This window comes from Amblyomma americanum, chromosome 8 (genome assembly GCF_052857255.1).
Source record: "Amblyomma americanum isolate KBUSLIRL-KWMA chromosome 8, ASM5285725v1, whole genome shotgun sequence".
Lineage (NCBI taxonomy): Eukaryota > Metazoa > Arthropoda > Arachnida > Ixodida > Ixodidae > Amblyomma > Amblyomma americanum.
Window position 1 is genome coordinate 77079282 of NC_135504.1, and position 27170 is coordinate 77106451.

Genomic DNA, 27170 nt, shown 5'->3' on the forward strand with positions numbered 1-27170 from the left:
AAATCTTTTCGCTGACGAGCAAAAGAGTACAGCGCAAACCTTCTCGCTTCTCGCAGATTCCTCGCAGCAATGAACCTCTGGACAGCCATTTGGTCGAATCCGATGCGCACAATGGTGTACGACAGCCCTCCAATCAGACCACTCCAGACGTTCTCGTCGCTGGTAAGGTCAAAGTCAGTCCTGCGTATGGGAATTGAAGATTCGTTCGAGAGTCTGATGAAGGAAGAGGCGCCAACGTATCTTTTGACATTCTATTGACAGACGTTTAAAATGTGACGGAGGGACATAAAAAATTGCTCGCGCTGTGTTGTGATTCATATCTAACGCAGCTTTTGAGATTTCTCGGATTACTCCGCTTGTTCTCACATTAGTCACGCGGCGGTGCGACAAGCGCTTTATGGCGTGACAGTGCTCGAGATATTTCAGAGAAAGAGAACTACGCCATCTAGTATCTTGCGCTTTTACCCTGCACGAGGGGATAAAGATGAGTCCCGTCCTATTAAAAAAGAAAACTAAGTGAGGCTGATAGAAATCATTTTACATGAGGGACACCAAGACGTGAATTCATACTGTGACAGCGCGAAAGACGGAGACAAAGAACGGAGCAGGACAAACCCGGCCGCGAGGCAAGACAAACAGGGCCGTGTTTGTCTTTCCTCTCTCTTTGTCTCCGTCTTTCAGGCTGTAGCGGTCTGATTTTCCAACCAACTCGCCCATAGCTTTGTCCTCTAAAGAAAGTGGATAAAATTGTTTAAAAAGAAAAGTTAAAAGGGGATCGCAGACGCACATTCAATACCGTTCAAAAAGGCCAGCTCTCGCAAAACAATTTCGAGCCGTCTCATGCACTCTGATTACAAAACTCAAGTCGTGTCTGGCAATCCTGCAGCTCAAAATGCATTAAATGCCTTCAAATGAAGTAAAGGAAGTGGACGAAGATAATTTGCAATTTTGGTGGCTCATCGGGGGTGTCTCGATCGATCCAACATGGCTGCCATACGGAGCACTTATGCTAGAGTCAGCAAAGGTAGACTCGCTCTGATTCTGAAATATCACAAACACGCGCTTTTCCGTGGATGGTGGCCGCCTAATATGAGCCAGTTGGCCTCTTTTGGTGTGGTTGGAAGTGAATGAACGAAAGACAAGGAAGAAATTGCAGCCTGGTGTTGAAAATAGGCGGCGGGAAAACGGCGAAGCAGATATTGAACGTTTACTTTGGAGAGATAAAATCGGGGACCTTCATGATGAAAACTTGTGCACCGCTCAGATGACAAAACTACCAGCGCAATCATTTGAATTGAGCGTTGTTGTTAAGCAAGCCCTATTGATTGCAATGCTGCGTAGAGAGAAAACGAACTTGCAGAGCTGGTTGCCTGAGTTTTAACTAACAATAAAGGCGCGCCCTTTTGCCTTTCTTCTGCGCATAGATTTCTGAACCACGTAGTTCCTTATTGTTAATTTATATTTCTAAATGTGTGCTGCGGTGAACAGCGAAAAGAATGAGGGTGCTGGTTTCGGCGCGCGCTGTTTTCTCGCAGAAATAATCAGAACCTTCCATTCTCAGTTTGTTCATAAGCAGTTGATCGATTTCACGTAATGAGCGTAAGGCTGCTATCATAAAGTTCTTTTTAATCACATTCTCTACGGCGCTTTTCATACGCCCGCCTGACTGACTTATTGCAGTGACAGAGAGAGTACAGGGTAATAACGAACTGTGAAAAGAATAAACTAAACTGGACTTCAGATTAAATACATCACGCCCCGCCTTTTTGGATGACAAAAACACCATATCGCTAAACACGCATGCCGTAATAAGACTTGCCAATGGAGGATCAGTTGATTATCCATTTCATTAACCTGTCATACAGGAGCCATTACAGAAAGGACTGGCAAATCACAAACCAACATTCTGCACAATAAAAAAAGACAATATGTTTACAAAAACAGTACTTAATACAACAATCTTAAAGTTTGTAATGCGGAGGTGGCACCGATGAAGGGAGGAAGGGGATTCCAGTCGTGCTAGTTCTTCGAATAAAACAGATAAAACATTTCTCTCTTCAAAACGTTTCCAAACGTTCGAAATACTCTTTTGTGCTTCATGTTGACTTCATTCTTCATGTTTACTCAGCGAAGCTCGTTAACAAATGGTCATTGCATGTGCAAAATCTCTTCCAGATCGGGCAAATTAACTTTTTAAACAGATAGGCTGTGTGCCTGGCAATCGCGGCGCTGTCACGGTCCAGAAAAACGTTTCACTGCAGCCTGGCGTCTTAATGTTTCCATAATGGCTTTGTGTTGATTGCACCAGAAAATTTACGCAGTCACACCTTATCGGCTCATCTTTCTTTCTCGGGGGGAGGCCCGTGTAGCAGCGACGCTAGTGTGTATTTTACAACAAAACTTTCTCCCAAAATATCTTACCGCAGGATATACTGTGTGACGTTGAAATCAGTCAGAGGTCTCAGAGGTGGGTAAGCACTGCTTGAGTCGTAGATGACTTTTCCGATTATTATTGCCGGCGAGGACAGCATCACAGGAGCTTGCACGCAGTCCGCCCACACGACACTGCGGAGTCCAACCCTCCGGCGCAAAAATAATCGTTGTTAGTATGCGGGCAAATCCTCTGTAAGCTAGAACATTCTCAAAGAGGACATCCCACAAAGAATACACAATGGACGAGAGATTAGAGAGGACACGCGGTGAGTATACAGACCGAACCAGTCTATTCCCGTAACTAACGGGTTCCACTTGTAGACCGAAACGCCTTGCACGAGGCATTGCGCGCGTTCATGTGCAAGACAACAAGAACTGGTTGAAAACCAGCGCATGAGGGCGTCCAAAACGCAGTCCGCGTCCACTAGGCGCCAACTGTGCATGCGAATTCGCAACAGTGTGCCTGACAGCTTCCGCCATCTGTCGCCAGCATCTGTCACCATCGTCAAATGCGCATGTGCATAGCAACCTGGTGGTTTTGTTTTCATCTAGTGGTGCTCAAAAGAGGGCAGAGAAGGAAACGCGCCTGTGCACAGAGTGACCGCGTGAAAACGGAGGACAGCTTTGCAGTCCTTTCCAAGAGTGGTCCTCACTACATGTCCATTGATCCGCCGTGGTGGCTCAGTGGTTATGGCGCTCGGCTCGATCGGGTTTGATCCTGGCCGCGGCAGTTAAATTTCGATGGAGGTGAAATTCTAGAGGCCTGTGTACTGTGAGATGTGACTGCATGTTAAAGAATCCCTGTTGGGGTCAAAATTTCGGGAGACCCTCGCTACGGCGTCCCTCATAGCCTGAGTTGCTTTGAGACTTTAAGCCCCCATAAACCAAGTATGTTCATTGAACTGATTTTGGTTCACACCTGAAGTTATATGGCTTGCTTTCGACAGGGCGTCCGCTGCTTTCTTTGTTTCTTTATTCGAAATCATCCGTTTGCCAGAATGAGTGGGGATTACGTTGCGTACTGTCGTCTTTGATCCCAAAAGTAAGAGAATGTGACAGCGCGAATTTAAACCACGCAGTGTGTTGAACGCTGCTTTCGAGACACCAGCCGACACGGGCAAAAAGCACCTTTACCTTCGTCATGACTGTCACATTGTTTCGGGAACCTCATCTCACCAACTTTCGCGTTAAACCAATGTCCGCGGTCTTCCTTTCCGGAGGTGAAACACAAAAGGCACCAGTGTGCGTTAATTATTGAAACCAAGATCGAAAATTTTCAGAAGTCCGCAGCTGCTGAACTGAGTTTTCTTGTCCTTCTTTCACTACCTCATTCATCGATTGACTCATGGCGCAGTTGAGGCGCCGATTGAGCTATAAGGAAGTTACTGCGCATTTTATTTGTCTAAACCATTTATTTATCTTTTTAATTAGAAGTGGCAGGCTGGGAAGAGCTCAATAACTACACCGAAATTGCGGTAGCTCCTCATCTCAAGAAAATTATATGTTCGCGAGACCTCAGTGTTTTTTTAGAGCACTCTCGGTTGCTAGAGAAAGGTGCCTGCGACAGGAAAGCCGCGGGACTGCACAGCGCACGATGTTCGCTGTCCCTCTCTGGATTCGTAATTAAACACTTAAATATCTAAATAACTAACGAATGCGAAATAACTAACGCTATCACATTTATCTTGTAGGGCCCCGCGGCTCATGACACCACGGTAAGCGCCACCTGCATGTACTCACGATCAGCGCAGCATGTTAAGCATATCCTGTGCCACCTGTGTGTCACGAACTCAACTGTGCGCCGCGCTCGCCAGGGGACCACGAGTGATTAAAAGGTAAACAACGAGGTGCGCGGCCAGACGTCCCTAGGCCAGCGAACGAGTGGTCTGCGAATGGTTTGACGTTCCTTGAATAAGGCGTGATTAGCTGTTTTGAGGCCGGTCGTTTTTGGTTCTTTTCTGGCATTGCGGTTTCCTTTGATCTTTCATGTCTTTTTCGCCAGGAATGTTAATTGTCAATCGCAAGCTAACGCGCTTGAATCCTTTACTTTCGCTCGTGATAATTAAAATGTGCTTTTCTTGCTTCCTGATCCTCAGTGTTTTCGGGGAGCAAGTTGCCGGTCGCGAATTAGACTCTTCGTGAAGAAGGCTTATACTTCAACCTAAAGACGCGCGAAATTAAGCAGTGTTCACTGGAGCATTAAACTATTCAGATTATTAAAGTGACTCTAGGGAAAAAGCAACTGAATTATTGTTGTGCGCAAAAATTCGTTCTTAGGCTCTTTCTTCCTGCGCTGACGTTTGTCCAGCAGCGGTAGACAGAGTTATCGCCTAGAAAACTGGGTTTATAAATACTTCCCGCCAAGCGCCTAAAATTCTTTACGTCCTTACCGATAACGGATGGGTTTCTACCGTTTTGACGTAAATGGATTTGTAGCATAGCTTCTGGGATCCGCGCTTAAAAATTAAATGTCAGCACACACATCTTACTTGCGAAATATACCGGTGATGGCGACACCTGTATACAGTTTTTTTTAATATTTTCTAGCTTATAACAGTGCAAACGCTACATTTTCGGGGACACTGGTGTTCTTGTGATTAGAACGTTGCACACTGTCGGCGCAGGCCAAATCTATAGATCTACAGTGTCTCTCAGTTCATGATGGCAACACACGAGACAGCTTTTCTTTCTTTCCAGTTTGCTTGCAAGTTCCGCAGCTCTAGTTCGTTATTAAGAATGTAAGAAGTTACGAGCGCCTCTCTCACGCATGTCGTATTTCGTGCTCTGTCTCGTTGATATTGCGGCTAATATGCACCTAACTACGCAGAAAATAATGTTCGAGGTGGCATTAAACGTATCGAGCATAGTCTAGGTATGGGTAAAAGTTGGAAATTTCATTTACCATGGCTGTGTATATCGTGCCTGCCAATCCGATGCCAATGTTTGAGTACACCAGAGGCACTGGAAAGACTGCAAAAGTAGAAAACATTCAATGACAATGTCTCGCCATTGCACAATGTCTGGTTATATGGCAAAATGACGCAGAACGGGTTGCTTAAACACAGAAGCTTTGTTTCAGAAACCTAATTCTGAACTGATTAGCTTGTCTTTGAAAAAAAATACTTTTTGAATATCCGCAAATGCTTGAAATGCAGTTTTCCCGGTCCGTAATTACCACAGCACGCTTTATTTTTTATGTTATGTAAAAGGAGGTGATCGCTGAGCTCACAGCTAGTGAACTGCTTTAATATACTCAGTATAGCCATGATCGTTAACCAACTCCTCTCATTTTATACAATAATATTTCGAACTACAGGTATGAAGATAGATTGACAGAGATACGTACAGGTGGATATTCCAATGGCGGCGCTGTAGATGCCCACTGCCCCCAGTGTTTGCTGCATTTGAGAACGGTCAGCAAATTGGAAATACGTTAAAAAGTTGTGCACAGTTCTGCGTACTTCGAACGATTGCACATCATTTGAAGAATGTCTCCGCAGGACACATACGTCGCTGTCGGGCTTGCTGGCATGGCAAGGCTTTGCATACGCTGTTGGTAGATCTCCCGAGTGATCCCAAAACATATGTGGTTTGATATTCCCCTACTGCTGATCTGTTTGGCAAATACTACTTTCCTGAGATCACGCAGGCAAATATTCTAGGAGCATTCGCCTGCGTGATCCCAAGAAAGCAAGGTACTCCCTCCTAATGGGCAGTAAGGCCTACTAATACCTCTTTGCAGCAGCGTCACTTTTTTTTTTTAATCGTGGAATCTTGATCTGCAACAAGCATTTTCAGAACTGTTAACAAGAATGCGTTTGCGTCTGTTTTATTCCTTTTCTTTCCTCATAATTTTGTTAACTTAAATTTGTTCATTGCTTTTTGCAATTTCTGCCCTTGCCTCTTTCTTGAAATGTACGGACGACCGATTCCCCAAAAATATATAAAAAGCTGCCTGCCATATACACGCATTCATTAACTGTCTTCAGAATCATCAAGCGGAATCCAATTGTTGCTAATACGATGAGAGAAAAATATTGAGATGGTTGGTGTGAATCAAGATACCAGGATGACATTGTTATATAGACCGCCGTGACATCATACACGTCCTGCTTTCCGATTTTTTGTTACCCAAGTCCAGAAGCATGCTCTGTGATGTTAACAACGAAACACACTATTTTTATGTGAACGAAATAGCTCTTCTTTCATTTCTAAGAAAATGTGTGAGCCGAAATTTATTGACCAAGAAGAACTTTTCCTAGCTACTTTCAAGGCAATTTTAATGCTGATTGCTCAGAACGGAGTTCGCAGGTGGGCCCGAAGCAGTTTGATCTGGTTGATAAAAGTAATAATCGTCTCTCGCCTTTCTGGAAAACACTGCGGACCGAATATAATTCTTATCTTTATGTGATTCATAGCGTTAATGATTGTCTTTCGTTTTCCTGAAAAAGACCTAGGAACGAATTTCATTGACAAGCGCCAAATACTGGGTCAGTCACCTTTAGAAACGGGCAAAGTTGCGAATTATATTAGTTCAGAGAGATATAAAAATAACGGGCTTGGCATGAGCATGTTAATTAGCCGCGCATATCCCCATAGCGCCGCATTAGCCAACTTTTTTGCCGTTAACTAGGTGCTTGTGGGCTTCAGAGAGCAAAAATAAGAAGCAAGTGTCTTCAAGGTTACACCTTTCTGCATTGCGTTACAGATAACGCGGCAGTGCGTATTTTCAAACATGCACCATTTTCACAGGACGGAGGCAACACTCAAGCAGTCTACACATGGACATGGGTCCTTCCAAAGACAGCAAATTTCAGAAGCCCCGTTTTTACACCCTATTTATTTATTTCTCATCACTGTCGCTATCATATGCCGGGAAGCTCAGAATCACGACTACAGTAAGCTGCTACCATTTAGCAGGGGCCTACGAGTAGCCATGAGAAAGGCTGTGTTTCCTAGTGAATTGGTCAGAACCTCTCCGAGTTATTTTTTTTAAGAATGTCTAGTTTCTAATGGCATCCGCAGCTTGCTCTGTGCAGCATAGGCAAGGCATCTGGGATTTCGTTCCCGCTCCAGAGTTGTTTTTGTTGAGATGTATTGCTCTTAATCGAAGTGTGTTTCTACTTCACGACATAAGTATTTAGTTTATTGTTGAACCATAACCTCATCTGCATCTAATTGAAAGCAACAACTTAAGTTAATTATTACCCACCTGTTAAAGAACTGGCGGCACCAAGAGCAAAGAGCCGTTAACTGTTTACCCGACCAGTATCGCACACCATTGTTTCATCCACATAAACGTCAATCACTTACGCTGAGTACAAAGTAGACGACGCAAGCTGTGATTCCGACCTTGTTGTCGAAGCGCAGACGCAAGTACTTTGTCATGAAAAAGAAGAGAACAATCATAAACAGAATGCTTTGCGACGTGCGAGTGACGGGGTCTACTGTACTACCTGTAAATTGGAAGTTACGCACTTCTGACGTCACTTTGCAATCGCGCTTTGCCATTATCTGCGTTTGCAAACTCCCATGATTACAGCGTTAGATTAGGTTGGTGTTGGCTTACAAGTGGGGCTACCCTTGCAATTAGTTCCGGCATTTGCTTTACCTTGGCCCTACTTTAAGGTAAAACAGATAGTTTAAAAAAGCCGGCCACGCTCATCGACCTCTTCTGTCTCGTATGTGTCAGCACAGGCACTCCTAGCTGTCGTCGTGGGAACTGTGCAGTTCCCTCGAAAGTAAACGATGCCGCATAAATGTTGCACCTAATCCTCTAATCTTAAAATTGCCTGATTCTCCGTACATACCAGACCGCACAAATTAAGCCCATCACAGCAGTGCTGAAGTCCAAGTAGGACCTTATTTTTGGATTGTACACGTTTTCTTTCGCCTATTGTCTGCCTTATACAGCTGCGACCACGAGGATATCGAAATATTTTCGCTACCCTCTGGGTTTAGAAATAACAATAGTAATCGCGCAGTTCATATCTCCCCCAATCAATGCACCAACGTCCTGCCCCAGGTGGAGAAAATCGACACAGGGGATAAAGATGGTAATGTCCATTAATATTGATCACAGGCGTCAAAAGTGGTGGGTATGCTCAATACAAATCGCCATTCATTCCCTGCCGAAGCTAAACAGCTATTTTTTAATTCTTTGTTTCATTCAGTGTTCTAATACTGTGCACTGGTGCGACCAAATACTAGTCCACAAAAGATAAACCGATCTTGAAAATATTATGAAAATAGTATTTCGGGGAAACGAAATGGCGCAGTATATGTCTCACATCTCGGCGGACACCTGAACCGCGCCGTAAGTAAAGGGATAAAGGAGAGAGTTAAAGAAGAAAGGAAGAAGGGGATGCCGCAGTGGAGGGTTGTGGAATAATTTAGACCACCTGGGATTCTTTAACAGAAGGCAGTTCGAGCAATAAGAAATGTTCTATTTAATGTGCATGCTGAAAGTCTTTTTCACAAATACGAAATAAACGCTGCTAATATATACAAGTACAAACTAATCAAATGTTACCCTGGAGCGATAAGGGGTAGTTAGATTCTATTGTATTACTTGCTAATCTCCGCAAAAAAAGTACATCTACCCTCATCAAATTCAACTGCCATGGAAAATTCCTTTCACACGCACAAGATCTGACCACCTTCGCGTTTATTACATGCTCCTGTCTACACATAATGATTTCGTGAAGCAGAATACAGATGCAATAGCACTGAACAAAAGCGGCATTATGGAGTTATTTCTGCTACGACCTTTAGTTGAGGCTACATACAGCTTTTTTTATTATGTTTTGAATGCCGGTTTCCTCTGTCGTTTTACGTACTGTGCATAGTAATTAGAATGCAACTTTAAATCAATACAATGCTTTCATCATTGCCCGGGTGGTTGGACTCTTGTCGAGCTGCTATTTTGCAGCTTTTCTCGCATTTTTTCCACGCGTATCTCTATTTGGTGGAAATAAATTTGATTGATTGATTGATTGATTGACTGATTGATTGATTGATTGATTGATTGATTCGGGATCGCTCACGGTCCGACCCACACGTTCCTTATGGCTCAGACAACGCCTGGGCAACACGCTCTTTATCCAGCAGGCGGCGACCGCGGTAGTCTTTGGTCAAGGAATATTTCACTCTGATGTTGTTTACCCAAGACAAATGCACTTAAAGAGTTAGCCCTTCATGAAAGTCAGTGTGCCTTTCTCTCCTGGAACTTATAGCATCTTATAGTGCCGTTGTATATCACTGACATTCCACTACGGCCTTCAAGGAGTTACCTGGAAGACAGACGCCGCGCGCAGGTCTTACAGCAGGGGCACCAGGACAGTCGACGTGACGATCACCGCCAAAGGTATCGAGGTTAGCGGCCACAACACGTGGAACCCGTAGGCGTAGTAGTGGCCGAGGAAGCCCACCACAGACACCGCATTCACCACGGAACCCAAGACGGAGATTGTGAGCGCGAACTCGGGAAGACTGCGGCCCCCGAGGAATGCTTCTACCACGGCACCGTTGCCACCGCTACCATCTGCCCCCTAAATATAAAAAGGAGATATATTCTTAGCTCTATTTTTACAGTGGTTCCTCAAGGAGCGAAAAAAAAACGTAACTTTAAACGTCAGTTCAGCACTTAAGCAGTGTTTCTATTATTTTTCCACCGGCACATTCATAGAGTGCTACGACAAGAGCACATCTTGATGTACTACAGGAATGTGAACGGCAGCAAGATGTACGTATTAAGTGCAATGTTTTGTAGTTCCACCTCACCTGAAGCTCCTCTAAAGCTAAAATACACGTTTTGGGGAAGGCATTTCAAGATACTGGGTATTACTGGTCTTTTTTTGTTCATTTCGACGTCATCAATGCAGTAAATGTAGAGTTCTGTATGAACAATGTTCGCCAATTACGACAGTCGATTTCAGGAGCCGTATGTTAAGTTCGTTTGCTAAGTCAGTCTATGGCTCTTCCACATTCTCTATCTGCCGCCTGTGACTACTCTCCTGTCCATTATCAAAGGCTAGCGCCGCGATAAAAAAGAGTGCAAGTGTACAAGCATCCCTAAAAATACAGCTTCCGGTCTCTTCAGGCAAGAAATATTGTTCATTGACAGAGCGATTGACTCATTCTTTCTCTTTTCGCTTTCAGGTCCAACTGTTGTAGCGTGCATAAAAAAAAAACATTTATCAGCAATGCACAGCGCTTGCGAGGACCGGAAAAGGTAAAGGAGTTATTGAGCGTACTTTTCCGTACAACACCTGCAAAACTGACCGTGAACAGGTTGATGAAAAAGCCAGTGATTGTTCAAACGAGCTGCACGCGCTCGGACTGTTTCCGGAGACGCGACATATAGCGTATTATTTCCGCTCAATTACCGGTCTAAATCGGTGGGCAATGTTCGTGCCAGCAAAGAAAACAACAAAACAAATTTATTTCCATTACGGTACCCTACGCTGTACAAATAGATGTTCTCCTAATGAAAGAGGCCCCATATGTTGCGGCTTTGTTCTTGCAGGGGCTACTCGCTGTGAACTCAAGACAAATGCAGTGATCTTGCTTTAACTGACATTTGTCTACATTGCAGGTCATCTAGTTTTCTGTGTGCAGAGGCACAGATGCTCCAGACATAGCTTGCAGGCTGCTGCCAAATTTTATTTCAGACTGCTGTCATTTTACATGGAACGGTCTAAGTAGATAAAGCGCTCAAAATACAGCACGGAGACAAAGAATAACAGAAGAAAGGCGCTACTTTGAGCTGTTTATTGAATCCAGATGTGGTCTATTGTATAGCCAAAAGGAAAAAAAACATACAAAAACATACAAAAACGGCACGTCCGAGGACAAGGACAATGCAATGAAGGGTACAAAAGTGAATTAGCGCGTTTAGTATTCTTATCCTGCCCCAGAACTTGCCACAGAACGTGTTCTACTAAATATAACGGAAGAGGAGAGAGCCGATGTGCATCGTCTCAACTAAATAAAATCAGACTTCATGCTAGGAAGGTGCTCTGCTTTCCACGTCAATCATTGGTAAACTGGCAAGAGAATTTGTTGTGGACCGGAACATTTTAACACACTTTGTCTCCCATGAAGTACTTTCCGGCATCAGTCAGGAAAGAGTAAAAATTTGACGTCCACAGAAATTTGAAAGAAGAGCTAGGAAACATTGCAGAAATTGCTGTAGAAGGGAGCTCTGAGCAGTTTTTGTCAGTTTTTTCATGAATGGGATTATGAGAGAAATTCATAGTTTGCCACGTTGCTAAAATATCATTGCATTCTGTGAAAAGTCTTTGCACGTCTTTGAAGGTGAAAGCCTTTGCAGCAGTGACGCTGTAAAAACCCAATGCTGAGTACTATCAGGCCTCCGCAGCCACTGCAGAAAGGAGCTCTTCTAGTGCCAGTTGTGCCCCTTGGTCTTTACATGTAGAACATCTCACGAAGCATGGGCGAGCTTGTGAGGGCGAAATTTTCTTAGGGTGCGTGGTGCGCGAAGCCATTCAGAGATAATAATAATAATAATAATAATAATAATAATAATAATAATAATAATAATAATAATAATAATAATAATAATAATAATAATAATAATAATAATAATAATTGGTTTTTTTTTAGGAAAGGAAATGGCGCAGTATCTGTCTCATATATCTTTGGACACCTGAACCGCGCCGTAAGGGGAGAGATAAAGGAGGGAGTGAAAGAAAAAAGGAAGAATAGGTGCCGTAGTGGAGGGCTCCGGAATAATTTCGACCACCTGGGGATCTTTAACGTGCGCTGACATCGCACAGCACACGGGCGCCTTTGCGTTTTTCCTCCATAAAAACGCAGCCGCCGCGGTCGGGTTCGAACCCGGGAACTCCGGATCAGTAGTCGAGCGCCCTAACCACTGAGCCACCGCGGCGGGGTTCAGAGATAAGCGTTATTTTAACTTTCAGAAAGAGGTTGGGCATACAGAGAGGCTATTCAGCAAGCGCTAGCTAGAAAGCTCCTTGCCAGCTAGATGGTAAACACTGTGGGAGAGCGATGTAGTCCAATGCGAGCCGCTGCTATCTCTGTATGAGGAATGGAGGGCTCTGCATGGAGATGCCATAAAAGTGCCCAGCATCGTTCTGAGTACTATCACTTACACCAACTGAGCAGAACAAAGGTAGAAAGGTTGAAGCTTCTTTTCCTACCAATTCATGGTCACTTGAAAATTAACACATCACAGTATTTTGGAGTTCCCCGATGGACCATCAACACGTCGTTATAGCATGTACAGTCGGGAACAAAAGTCTGTGGACCATGGGCTCCGTAAATAAAGCCGATGGCCCTTATATTAGCAGGCGGCAGGAAACTGCACTTGTCTAGCTGAAAGCCAAAATTATGTACTGTAACCTCCACAAGTTTGCTCTCCTGCTGGCGTATAATACTTGAACTATCGACTCTGTTTACGGAACACGCAGTCCACAGACTTTTGTCCCTGACTGTACATTCCAGTGCCACCTTCTCATAATTATTGTTTTAAATACAGCTTTTTTCCTAAAGTTATCAAAAACTGGAACGCGCTGCCTGATTTCGTGTGGAAAGTGTCTACGCTGATATATTTCTTGAGAGCCGAAATTCGTATCTACCATACCGCACTTCAATACTAGTATGGATTATGCCTCAACTTATGCGTTCCGTTCTTTTTACAGCGAGAGCTATAATAGCTTTGTACAAGCCATTCAATAGGAAGAAATTAATGGGTACGTCAGCCGTGTGACGCGTTACGCGTAACGCTTTAAGTGGCTACTACTGCCACGTACCTCAAAACGTAACTAATGCGTCCACTGAACCAGGGATCTAGTTACGTGCCTTTCCTTTTCTCAAAGCCAACAGGGGCTTTAGGCCGCGAATAAGACAACACTGGGAAGTACACTATTTCGTGCAAGGGGGCATTGGAGTCCCTATTGATGACGCAATCGAAAAGCGCAAGCGAAAAAAGGCTGAGTATGCTAATGAGCGCATAGTCGCCACAAACGGGCCTGTGAGGCGCCCAACAGAGCAATCACCTGTGAAACATCAAAACTGAAACATCAAGACTTCTCAACCTCTAATGTCAACACATTTCCCTGATTATTATGGAAAGCCGGTAAGCTTATCTCTAATAGTTTTCTGCTCCATTTTTTCCGGTGTAATTTTTTGTATATTGTGTCCGATTACTATGGTTGCTGAATTTAACTGGTGATGAATGAGCACTTATTGTCATTCTTTCCACTCCTGCGATAAAATCTAAAAGCTATAAGTATCAATAGATAAATAAAATAAAGCTCCGCCACTGAAATGATTTTTGAATCGGATCCTCTTCCATTCTCACGCTGATGCAGTTGCATTATTTTACAGTGGCAGCAAGTTTGTTTCATAATTACAGCATTTCACTTCACGAAAGAGGACCTTAAATGGTGATTTTAATATTTCTGACTGGCGTCCTTAAGCAGTGCTAGGGATACGCCCAGAACACTTATCCGCACAATAACTTCTCAACAACAACAGTAACATTGTTTGCTTTAGCACTTTTAATACGGTATTAAATAGAAGTTCTTAAAGCCAACAGACATTTCTTAATAATATTTTATGCGATGTAAGCAATCGTAGTGCGCCTTTGTTGTTATTCATTTGTATCGGCTTTCAGACACTTTATTCAGCACGGAATTATATCCTGGCAGTAACAGCTCTTTAAATGAATAAAATTCGACAAGCCTATGAGTATGGTACCATGAAGAAGGTAAACTATATTTTTATTTTCAATTGAAGCATGAGAATGCGTTAATACAGTGTTATTTTAAGCATGAAAAAATTGTGTTAAAAGAACACTTCCTTCATGCATGATCTTTTCAAGGGTCATAGCACATTTACAATTTTGTGTCATATTGTCTTCCATGAACATTGCGTATATAGCCGTATTCGGATCCTAATGAGTTGAAAACGAATGATACTACAGCAGCTTGCCCAGCTTCACTGTCATTGTGCAGCGCGAGCAGGTCTGCTAAAACTGCTGATTGAAATGCAATTCTGCAGTACTAATGGTCTTATGGCGGTTGATTTGCACATCGGGTCGCAGTGTGAAGATGTGACCATATCTTAAGTGTATTTTCTGGACCCAGATTCTCCAGTAATAACGTTGTGATGGAGTGGGAGTGTTGAAAACAGGGCCACATCGATTTTGTTTACCTTGTTTTTTGCTTGTGTGTTGACTCAAACTATCTCAATGGGTTTAAGACTACCAGGTTGGCCCTGTGTTGGTGCCCTATTGTTGAACATGCTTCGGTCAGTGTGAGTCTTTCGAGTTGCGCCCGCCTTGGTAGGCAACTTTCAGCAAACATAAATAAGATTTGCCGCAGTAAGCTTTTATCTGCTTGGACCGCTGGCCTGCGATCAGCATAACGATAACGTCCTTGACATAGATGCGGTCATTACGGAACATACCCGCCGCCGCCGACGAGCCACGGAGAAATAGAGGCCGACCAGGTATCCAAGTGTGGTGAGCACCCCAAACACGGCGCAGTCAACGGAGTCTAGGCTCTTGGGCGGTGAAGACAAGGTTCCTCCAGTTTCTTGATCTGACATTGCTGGTGGGAGGGATTCTCTGCCCGCTAACAATTTTAGAATATATACCCGTTTCCTTGGCAGTCCGGCTAAAGTTTGTCAGTCAGCGGAGAGTTAAAATAGCTTCAGTTCTTTGATCTGTCACAAAAACCGGTTAGACCTCTTCACGATGAGAGTTTGTTCAATTATATGCGGGCTGCAGGAGCTTGTAGTCCTTTTTAACACCTCCACAACGTTTCTTATCACCTCTGTGCTTGGCTGACCCTTGGCTGTTCACAACTTCATTCCGGGTGCGCCCGTATGGTTTTTTTTTCTTCAGAGAACAAGGCGATGGTCACAACGAACGAGAAGTGAAGAATGCTGTAAATCCACCACACCTGTTCTTCACAGCCCGAGCATGAGCTTTCTAGGATAATGTGTCGGGCACTAACACCTTTTGCAACAGGCCTTACTTGCGTTGTCTTCGTAGCAATGACTGTCACTGTTCTGCTCCAATTCTCTTCCAAATTGCTTCATCGACCAATTGTGCTTTCTGTCTCTAATGTTTTCGCTGTAATCTTCAACCAAAAAGTCGCTGCGTCCGAATGTTGCTGCTAGAAGTTCTGACTTACGTTAACTTTACCGCCGCTGGGCGTTCAGGCGTTGCCACTGCTACGCAGCACAATGTCGGGCTACAAACACCAGTCTCAATATCATCGGACGGCATTCACGCTTTTCTTCGTGTAAATGGCGCAGATGCCTCGACAGTAGATAAAGCGGGCCTCGTACCGACGACGACGCGCCCTGGTACATGCACATCTAGACAGAGACCACTGGAAAAGAGCCGTGCTCAGCGTAAGCGCAGCGATGACACCGGTGTCAGTGATCATCAGTGCTGAACAAAATAACATTGCCGGCAAATGAGGTAAGCTTGACTGCGTCACGAATCTAGTTCTTGTGCCCGCAACAGGGGCACGTCGCAAGGTAACCATGTACACGTGCGGTCGCAACCTTTTCAAAGCGGAGCACATGCGCCTAGTTTTTATTGAAGTCCCCATAAAATAAGCTACAACATAAGCTGCGCACTCGCTGGAAACTCTAGTGCATATTAACGCCATTCGAAGCCCTCTCGCCTATTTTCCACTCGTTACTAAGAAAAAAAAACTGATCAAAGCGTGCATTGCACCGTAGCACGCAGCTGCCACATCAGAAAGGTTTAGTCACATCCAACCGCCGGAAGTTACAGTCACATCCGTCGACTACAAGTGGTGGGGGACATTTAAAGTGTCTAGACATGGGGAACAATATCAAAACATTTTCAACAACAAAGTTCGAACGGTCTCTTCACCCAGGCCGGCAGGTAACAATAAGGGGTAAAACGCGACATCTCACTGCTCATGATCTGAAATCGGCGCTATGTTCATCACTTCCTCACCGAAACACCAATGGAATGCTTGCCATATATTTCGGCATTCCAAGGGTATACTTTCAGGATACTTAGACCTGCTGGTTTTTCATATGCAAAGATAACAGTCTCAAGTATATGGAAGGTGACCCTGTGAAAAAAATCTGATTGCTTTGTATGCAAGGTCTATTCTTTGGTTCAGCTTTAAGGGTTCTCTGTGTAATTCGTGCAATCGCAGTTCTACATAATGTATCTGTTCACGGTTACATAAATAATGTTGTCCGCCGCAGTGGCTCTGTGGTTATGGCGCTCAGCTGCTAACCTGAAAGACGCGGGTTCGATCCTGGCCGCTGCGGTCAAATTTCGATGGAGGCGGATTTCTAGAGGTCCGTGTACTGTGCGATGACAGTGCACCCTGAAGAACGCCCAGGTGGTCGAAATTTCAGGAGCCCTTCACTACGGCGTCCCGCATAGCCTGAGTCGCCTTTGGACGTTAAACGCCTATAAATCTGCGAATACATGGTGACCAAATTGATTGCTGAAATTGCGCTTCGTAAACTTTTCAATGTAGGGGTACCCTCTTTGCCAAAAGCAACCAGAAACCGTATTCCGATTTTTGTTGTCTTGAAAACCTTCGTTTACAGACATCCCCGATTAGTCGAAACGCTGGAAGAGGACCTGTTTTGCTGCAACTATGAGCTGCGGCGGGATGTCAGTTCGCTGCAGCTGCCGCGGCCAAACGCCCAGCAGCACTGTTGCTATTTTCCGATACACGCAATATAACAAAATAATAATTTAGTCACACTTTTAGTTGAGCCTCAGATGCCACAGCAAAAAGGTGATCAACAGCTGCTTCATTCACAGAGTGGACTTCAATGAATTAATTCGGCGCCTAAAGCCAGGAAGTCTACATAAAAAAAGATAATTATTGTACGCAACTATGCACGGCTGTGCATTGGCAGATGGCGGCCACTGCAGCCGCTGATCACCTGTGATAAATAGCAGACAGCTTGTTTCTTCACGTAACAAGGCGCTTTACACTCGGCTGGTTGGATAAAGGAGCGGAAAGAATATTTTAACCAAGGGAGTGGCGTGCACTCACTCGCAACACAATCCACGTTTGCTTCAGTGCCCAACCATGGCTGTACCAGAATGTCGCCTTGAAGACACTTGTGCTACATCGCTAAACGTAAGTTGCTTCTGTGACTGAACCTTTGTGCACACTGTAATTAGCGCTTTTAATTGCATTATGGAGGCACTGCAAAAACCGCGAGAAGTCGCTCTTGCGCTCTTTTTTTTTCTGCAGTATAAAAATAAAAGAGATGAGCTATATTGGATACAAGTCAAGAAAAAAACCTGTTTTTCCCTGTCAAGGAGCCCCCTTCCAGACAATGGCGTCGGCCGATTCTCGCGAGCCTGCACCGTGCCAGCAGCTGATTTCGTTCACTCAAGCCAGGATTGAGAGCAGCCCAGTAGTGGCGCACAGATGTGCTAGTCACGTGATTTTTTCGTATTTCGCGGTCTTTCTTTGCAGCTCGAAAAAAGATACACATGAGGTTTTCTTTATCACAGATAAATAGAATGGGGGTTTATGAAGGTGCCCTCCATCCCTGCATTGTCACGCTGTTGAGGATAGCAGCTTCATCAGAATCGGGCGACGTCATTGGCTGGGAGGTGTTCTGTTGAAGGGGAAAAACCGCTTTTTCTTGGCTTGCACCCGATTATTGATAACTTCGTTTTCTTCATGCATGCGTTAGGTGCCATCAAAGACGATGTTTTGAGTCTCAACATTGCATGAAGCGCACGCATGCACACTGAAGCCAGAATACTTCATTTGCGAGCTAACTCGAAGCTCAACGCAGAGCCTCGGCATCGCGGCTATCGAGAACCGTGCGTGACACCGCAAAACCACCTCTGGCATGTCGAACGCGTCGGTGCACTGTCGCGTCGCTGGCGACGGCACATCTGCATGGTGAGTATGTTCATGCTGGACGACAGGATTACGAAGCGAGACGCTCCGACAGCTTATTGAGAGCTCTTGAATAGCGAATGCATCTTTGCGTGCAGTGAACACAAGCATTTTGCGGGACATTGCGCGTTATGTCGCATCGTTCAATGTACAGATACGCAGACACAATAACAACTGCTATGATAGTGGCGCTACCTAGTTATCGTAAAGTAAAGCACTTATGCAGCCATCTGGTGTTTCTTGTCAGGCCTAGGAGCTACCAGATCGTCCAAAGAAATAAAATACAGGCCAACTTTATCGTGCATCCAATATGTTGCAAGGAAAATAAGACGGAGCAAAAGCCCTGAACCCAGTTTATAGCCAGTTGAGGTTAGATAGAAGCAGCTATCTTGGAGCAGGCTCGCCTAATTTGTTAGTTCACAAGCTCTACTTTATTGGGCATCCAATATGTTATAACCAAAATAAAACGGAGCGAAAGCCCCTGAGCCCAATTTATAGCCAGACGAGATGCCGAAAAACGCAGTAAAACAGACCAGTTCACATCGAAGCAAAAGACTGCGCTTCAGCGCGTACCGCCATCTTGGCTATTTGTCTCGTTGGAGTCCTTGAGCATCTGCTGCGGGAGAGTACGCTATGTCTGCGACCTCACCGTCCAATTTCTCCTGCAATTTTCGCTGCATCCCAGCCGCTACATCCTCTTTCGACGTTTCGGCCATTCTGGTGTGGGCGAAAACGGCGAAACAAGGAATACAGCCCCGGGCTGCCAGGTTTGCTTTTCAGTCGTACAATGGAGAACTCATTCCGCCTCTCGAGCTGCAAACCTTTTTAGTGCAAAGAAAGCCATTGCTCTGATATTTAAAGACCTTTTGAGCTTAAGTAAAGCCTTTCAGGGTCCAATCCCATACAAAAAAGTCCTATGGGCGTCTATGGAAAAAGCTATGTCCGTCTATGGCCTTTTATGAACGTCTATAAGCACCCAAAGAGGCGCTTATTGCCAGCTATTGAATAATCTATGCCACTAAAGCTATAGCTTTGGAACCATGCAATTGTCTTAAGCTCTCTATATAAAAATATATCAGCCTATATAGTCAGCTATAGACAGAAATAGGATAGGTGTATAGCTATTTGGGCCAAAATTTTATAGCCGGCCATAGGGCATTTTTGTATGGGATATACGAGTGAGAACGAAACCGTTCAACCTGGTTACTTTTCGCAAAGGCCGTACGTCTATACTTCACAGCCTTGTCGTGCTCACACAAATGTGTTGCGATGCCAATGAGAATCGAACGGATACGGGAATACATTGTGGCGGCCAAGAGCGAAATTGAAAACGATAAACAGCATAACAACACACGTAAAAAAATTGCAGGTGCGGTGAGTCGGAACCAACCAAGCAGCGGTCCCTGACACGCCATCCGGCATGTGTTTTCTGCAACTTCTGGAACAGCTTTACAGCTGTTTAACCTCAGGTAAAGGAAAAAGTTCGCAAGTGCTCTTTGCCAGTTTTGGGCTTGGCACGAAAATTCAGGCCAGCAACATTTCTTGTTCAGTGCAATGAAGGCCGGAAGCATAGACTTTGTATTTGATATTCCTTGTGTTGGAGGTCATAAAACTAATATTTCCTCTCAGAGTAAGTGGGAGCGCTGTTATATGCTAATGTCGCCTTGGAATATAGATTGACACGTTGTGTTGATGCGTGGCGTGCCTTGATTTCAACGGAGCCTGGCTTGACAAACATTTCCTCGGAAAGAATGGCGAATTTTTGTGTCCAGGCCTGTGAGGTAGGAACGCATGCGACAAACCATGACTACTTTTTTGCAAACTGTGCGCTTTTGCTACATTTTGAAGCCCAGCTGCTTCGTACTGGATAATGCGAGAATGCAAAACAATATTTTCTACTCATAGCTCTGATTTCCATCATGCATGAATCCAGCTGGAAAATATTTAGTGTACTGTTGGAAGTAACTCGGTGGCCTTCCTTAAAAATTATTTAATAGCAATAAGAAGTCTCAGCTATTTCACCATCTCATTCGACTCCTGAGTTGCCGCTGGGTATTTTCGGTCGCTAGAAAATTCAAGCATTTTTCTGGCGAGCATTACGTCATTCCGGCAACGCTTCCCCGTGCAGAAGGCACAGGGGGCACTCTCTTGCCGACATTAGCAGAGATTATTTATATTTCTTAATTGAAGAGGCTTTTCAGACGCATTTCGGAGCAGCAGAACAAGCCACAACTATACCATTTTGAGCACTTTTCGTATAAATTATATTCAATCACTTATGCATGATCCCTAACGCTGTGAAACTTTGAGATAGTGTTTTATAAATTTAGTTCTCAGCTAAGTTGCCATCAAATATTTTAACTACGGCGTCATTCTAACTCCCATTAACCAGACGTTAAACAAAATTATTGCGCTAGATTGCAGTAGACCATGTTGCCGTTGTGTGGATGGCCTCTATGCTGGCCAGCCTTCAGCCAGTCGTCATCATCTTCATCAGCCTGACTACGCCCACTGCGGGACAAAGGCCTCTCCCATTTCTCTTCATTTAGCCCTCTTTTGTTCCAGCTGCGGCCCCCTTATACCTACGCAAAATTCTTAATCTCATCTACCCACCTAACATTCTGTCACTCCTGCTACACTTGTCTTCTCTTGGAATCCACTCCGCTACACTTAAAGACCATCAGTTATCTTGCCTTCGCATTACATGTCTTGTGAAAGCCCAATTCTTCCTCTTGATTTCGACTAGGACATCATTAGCCTGCATTTGTTCCCTGCCCACTGTGACCCCTTTCTCTCTCTTATCGTTGCACCTATCATTTCCCTTTTAACAGCTTGCTGCGTCGTCCTCAACTTAAGCTAAAAACCCTGTTGATTACTCTCCACGTTTCTGCCCCATATTTGTGCCAACCTTCGTAGCCAACCTCGGGCAGACGTAAATATGGTTTGGCACAGTATGTCGGTTACACGTTGGGCGATACTGTTTTGTATGTTTCGGTTACTGACACGCCGTCAACGCGAAGCTAACGTCATGGACACAGGTGCGTGCATCATGAAACTTACCTGCCGCCGCCGACGAACTACGGAGAAGTAGAGGCCGACCAGGTATCCGATTGCGGTGAGCACTCCAAACACGACGTAGTCAGCGGTATCTAGGCTCTTGGGCAGTGAAGACATGTTTCCTGCGATTTTTTTCTCTGCCACTGCCGATGGTGGTGACTGGGACGCTGTCCGCTTGTGTATTCTATTTTGGCAGCCCGGTCGCACTTTGTCGTTGACTGGAGTGTGAAAATACCTTACGCTCTTTATGCCGTCACCACAACCTCATTAAGATCACACCAATACGTGTCCTTGTCCAGTTACCTGCTTTATGTAGGAACTTGTGGTCCTGCTTAACGCCACGCGAATATTCTTTTCAGCCTGCCTGCTTGCCCGACTGTTGGGCTGTCGCCACTTCATCGCTGGAGCGCGTGTAGCGAGATGAATGCACAACACCTTTTATTCACAGCCCGAATGTAAGTTTCTTGCCAAAATGTTTCGCCTACTAACACCTTTTTCTGCAGGTGTCACTGTCGTTTTCTTAGCAGCTCCGACTATAGGGCTCCAAATTTCTCTCCGTTATTTCTTCCACCAGCTGTCACTTCCGTCTCCGGTTACGATCTTCAATCTATCATCATATCTTCGGCTAATATGCACCGCGTCCGAATGTTACAGCCAGATGTTCCTACTCACGTTCACTTGACCGATGTTGCGTGTATAGGGGTATCACCTACTGCACAGGACAATGTCGAGACACAAACACCGATCTCAGTATCTCCCGATGGAATTCACTCTTTGCTCCCCTTTTTGCAAGAAGCTCAATTTCCTCTTCGCGGAATCGGGCTAATGACGGGCATGCCTCGACAGGAAGATGATGTTGGTCAGACGCCGAAGACGATGTGCATGCAAGTCTAGACTCAGAATAGTCTTAAAGAGCGGGGCTCAGCGTATGCTCTGCGGCGTCAGCGATCATCAGGGCGAACAAAACAACATTCCTGCCGAGTTATACAAGTGTGACCGCATCGCCAAACTAGTTGCGCAGGCATCAGCGGTACATTCCATGTGACCGCGTACACGCGCGGTCGCTTTTCAGAGCGCGAACAGTTGCGTCCAGGTCGCATAGCACATTGCCGGGAAAATAAGGCGCCAGCTGCTCAAACTCGCTGGAAAATCTAGCGCATAAGAACGCTATTCGAAGCTCTGTGGCCTATACTCCCCTGGTTACAAAGCAAATATAAGTAATCAACAAGCACATTATGCCCTAGCACGCAGGTGCCACATCAGAAAGGTTCTGTTGCATCCTACCACCGAAATTCGTAGTCACATCCGTCGATTGCAAGCAATGGGGGCCATTTACCAGGTTCAGCATGGGAAACAATACCGGAACGCATTAGCTGGCATTAAGTGGTATGTTTTAGTGGCTTCTCTTTTCAGGCCGGCAGATAACGCTTGTGGGCAAGAAGTTATGTGGTCAAACGTGAGATCCTATTGGTCATTATTTGAAATCCGCGGAATATTTATCAGTGCCCCACCAAAGTAGCAATGGGATGCTTGCCATATAGATCGGCATTCGAAAAGTACGTAGTCACTTCCAGAAAACTTTTGTCTGGCTAGTTGCAAAAATCTTCATTTGTTTTCAATTTCAATAGATATGTACACGCCCGCAGCTTAGATTGTTTGCCAGGGAACTTTGTCAGAGAAATTTGTATGTTTTCATCCAAGGCGTATTGCGTAATTAATGTGCTGTGCATTTCGTACAATCTCAATTCGACAACTGGTGTCTGTATGCGGGTGTACAGAACGATGCCGGCAAAATAAAATTTTTTTCTCTACAAAAGGCTTCCGCAAACTTTTGATTCAAGATGTACCTTGTATGTCAAAAGTAACCATATTTTAAGCTCTGCTTCTCAGTCATAAAGAGGTGAACCGAAATGTCTTTATGGTAAAAATGCCCTTGTCTTCATCTTTGACGACCTATTCATCTTTAGGGAAACCTATGCAAACCATTCAGCCTGGTTACGCTCGGCAAAGACCTCTATCTTTGACAGCCTTGTGATGCTCGCACGAGAGAGTTCTGATGCTAGATGTGAATCAAATAAATGCGGGTTTTCGTTCTATCGTGCAAGAGCGTAATTGAAGAGGTAATGAGCCAAGCTACGGACGGGATTAACACGCGGGTGCGCTGACTCTGAGATAGACGAAGCATTGGTCCATGATCCGGTGTACGGCATGTGTTTTCGGAGCCATATCTCGAACAGCTGGGCAGTTGTTAACCTCGAGTGAAGAAAAAAATTTCGCCAGGCGCTCTTTGCAGTTCTCGACTCGTCACAAAAATCCAGCCCAGGAAGAGTTCACTTACGCTGCAGATATCCCGCTCCGATAAAACAGACGGAAAACTTGCCTGCAACACGTTGGTTTATTGCTAAATTTTGAGTGGCGCAAAATCTCTCACGTATACCCCCTAATTTTGCTGTGGCGTATGAATAATCATCTGAGTTTTAAAGATCGTATACTAAACATGACAAGCAATATTGGTGTGCGCTGCTACCATTCTATAACATGGCCACGAGGCGCCATAAACGCAGAACCATTCACAGGTGCTCCATTAAACACAAGGGGCATCAGCTCCTTCACGGCACTACTCTTCCTGCCGCCTGCGGGTCTAATTCAGCAGGGGAACGACAGTAATGTCACGGCACGTCTCTCCCCCCCCCCCTAATGCCATGCCGTCAATTAGCTTCCCTGGCGAAGGGGGGAGCAACTAAAGATCTTAGCACGGCTGAGAGAGTGAAAAGAAGCCGTTTCCTCTCCATCTCTTTCTGCCATCTGCCCATCTAATTACAGACATGTCGAGCGATGGTCAGCGGATCTTCGCATGTGTACCTACGTTTTTTGCGCAGCGGATACATTATCTCGTTCTCCCATACACTAATATCATGGCCAGCTAAGGAGAGGAGTAGCTCCAGCAGACGTTGTTACCTTCTACAAAACTTTCACTTTGTACAAAGCAGTGCAGTGGACGAAAATTCAACGGTAATCGATGGGTCGATCTGACTAGAATGCTTGAGCATGACTGGATTGCATGACTCCCGCTGGAACCTCTTGGAGCAATGTTGGCGCGATCGTTTGCCCCGACATCGCCCTTTTCCTTCTTAAAGTTTCAATAAGGCGAATCTCATAAATTCATATATTTCCAGATGAATTATATGGAGTCAGTACGGAGTGCATAGAGTCGGTATGGACTGTATGGAGAGCGCTTATTGAAGCTTACGGACTTCATATGATGCCATGCACACGTTATGGAAGTGTTACAGAAATGTTATGGAAAGCTTAAAGAATCCGTACAGAAAACATGCGCATGACCATAAAATTTTCATACGTTATGGACTCTATATTCCCATAATTTCATACCAGCGACTCGTATGGAACGATTCAGTAAGGAATGGTGCCTTGCTCACGTAATCCCTGTGCTAGTTGGAATGTTTCTCATGCAGGTAGATGCAAATATCTGTTACATACTCTACATAAAGAACTTTTTTTTTCATTTAGAAGGTAGTTGTTTCTGTCTTCCTAAAGCTCCAGCACACATATTTAATCTCTTGTATTTATTGTCATTTTCTTTTCAATTACTCCTAGGCCCACTGGGTGTGTGCCTAGAGTTAGGTGGGCCACCTTTTAAGTGCCAAAGTATGCCAGGACATGGCTGCTTGTGAGCGTGCATTTCTTCACGTGCACATGCAGTTAACCTCCTTTGCGATTTCACAAAGCGGAACTTTTAAAAGCGCTAAGTTTGGATCTTGAGTATGTGAAGGTGACCAGTGGACTTTTCGCATCTATAGCATTGTTCACTGGAACCATATCCAGAAATTCTTTGATGCTTGCAGGATCACCCAGGCCTCATGCCTTTGGTTGAAAACATATGATCAATGAATGTCTACTCGCTTTGAGGGACAAAACACTTGGCTGAAATGAGTGTAAATCTGCAACCCATGACGCGTTGCAGCATGACATAAAGTGTTTTATCATTTTTTTCTCCATAGGCAAAGATATCATCGCTGAAATAATACTCCAAGAACCAGCACTTTTCAGATAGTATTCTGGAACAACTCAGCTGGAGTATAATGTGGTTTAAGTTCAAGTGCAGAGGGTGGCAGAAGGTTAGGTGGGCGGATGAGATTAGGAAGTTTGCAGGGATAGTTTTGGGCGCAGCGGGCAAAGGACAGGGTTAATTAGAAAGACGTGGGAGAGGCCTTTGCCCTGCAGTGGGTGTAGTCAGGCTGCTGCTGCTGCTGCTGCTGCTGCTGCTGCTGCTGCTGCTGCTGCTGCTGCTGCTGCTGCTGCTGCTGCTGCTGCTGCTGCTGCTGCTGATGATGATGATGATGATGCAACAATAGCTGGCAGTATCCATCACTGAAGCCCAGTTTTAAGATAACAGCTGCTCCGATGAGGCCTGTGATGGCATCAGCCGCCAGTGTAGGCAGTCCATGTCACTCTGGCGATTTCTTCTTTGCTCGGCACATGCTAAGCCACATCTCAACTATGTCGGATGTTTATTGCTTTGGTACCACAAACATTTGAGATATCCATGTGCTTGTGCCTCAACCTTTCACTCACGTTGGTGTGCTCCGGTCAATTTTTATTTAGGAAGTAGACAATGAATGTTAAACAGTGATAGCCATGGATTCTCGCCTATCGGCTGGATAGTGTCATCAATATGTGGCTTCTCTTTATCTTCCGACCTTTCCTAATACTCTAAAGTGCTGCAGTATGCTTCTGAGATAGTCTATAAAAAAGTCATTTTGCCCGCCATGCAAAACAAGTACCTCAGCTGAATTGATCACAGAAGTGACTTGCAATGTTTATCACCAGGGTAATAATACCTTGCATTTCGGTGCCCTTGTATAAGAGCTCAGGCTGTACTGCGATGCTCTGTTCTAACACGTTCACGCGGCCGTGTGTCACCTCAGATGGTTCGTGCTGTGTAGCACGAGTACTGAGTCGTTCGGTGAAGCCGCGGGACAGCTTAGATTTTTCAAGAACCCTGCGAAAAGCACACATACCAGGCCTCTATTGTCATCTGTTTGTGATTCCAAGAAGTTGACTTCCCCGACGGCTCACTGTGGGGTCACGCCGTACCCAAGGAAACTCAATGGCCCACCAAAAATCGCTGCTGCATTGAATGCGTTAAATAACCAAATTGCGAAAAGATCTTCTCACACATCACTATTGCGGCCTGGCCCGTCAAATGCAGATGTTCAGTGGCGGAGGAAACAAAGTTGATAAATGCAGTACTGTTAAATACAGCAGCAAACTGTAGTCCCACAATAGAATAATTTCAGTGCCATCCTTCTGTAGAATACAGTATACAATAAAACTACTTGTGCGCCTTGCTTCTGACATGGGCGTGCTTCGACATCTTGTTGGTTTTTGGATGAACATGAATTTTATGGACGAAATTAAGACACACCGCCGCCTATTGGAACTCACATGGCAGATATTTCACGTGACAGGTGTATATACGTCTCTCGCTGTAACAGGATCGATACCAAGGGCAAATTATTATAGCCAGAAACGGCAGAGATTCAGGTAGTGAGATCAGATTAGGTTTGCTCGTATAGCCTGGACACGGTTAGGAGAGAACCGTATAAATTGCAAGAGTAATTTGTCTTTCAGTGGTTCTAACAGTACTGCTAATGAGATTCAACTAACGGTGTTCAACGAAGTTTGCCTGGAAGGAGAGTCGGCAGCACATCGCAGTCGGACTTTCCT

The 27170-nt window shown here is 44.8% G+C and overlaps 1 pseudogene across 1 annotated transcript in view; it reads right to left on the reverse strand.

The window, feature by feature from the left end:
* Positions 1–15033, reverse strand: part of LOC144102513 (sodium-coupled monocarboxylate transporter 1-like) — a 38244-nt pseudogene extending 23211 nt beyond the window's left edge. The window contains exons 1-7 of the transcript XR_013308215.1: positions 14889–15033; positions 9726–9976; positions 7747–7812; positions 5780–5831; positions 5337–5403; positions 2422–2580; positions 40–180 (exon numbers count right to left, since the gene is read on the reverse strand). The product of XR_013308215.1 is annotated as a sodium-coupled monocarboxylate transporter 1-like (transcript). The remainder of the gene's footprint in view (positions 1–39; positions 181–2421; positions 2581–5336; positions 5404–5779; positions 5832–7746; positions 7813–9725; positions 9977–14888) is intronic.
* Between the last annotated feature and the right edge of the window lie 12137 nt (positions 15034–27170).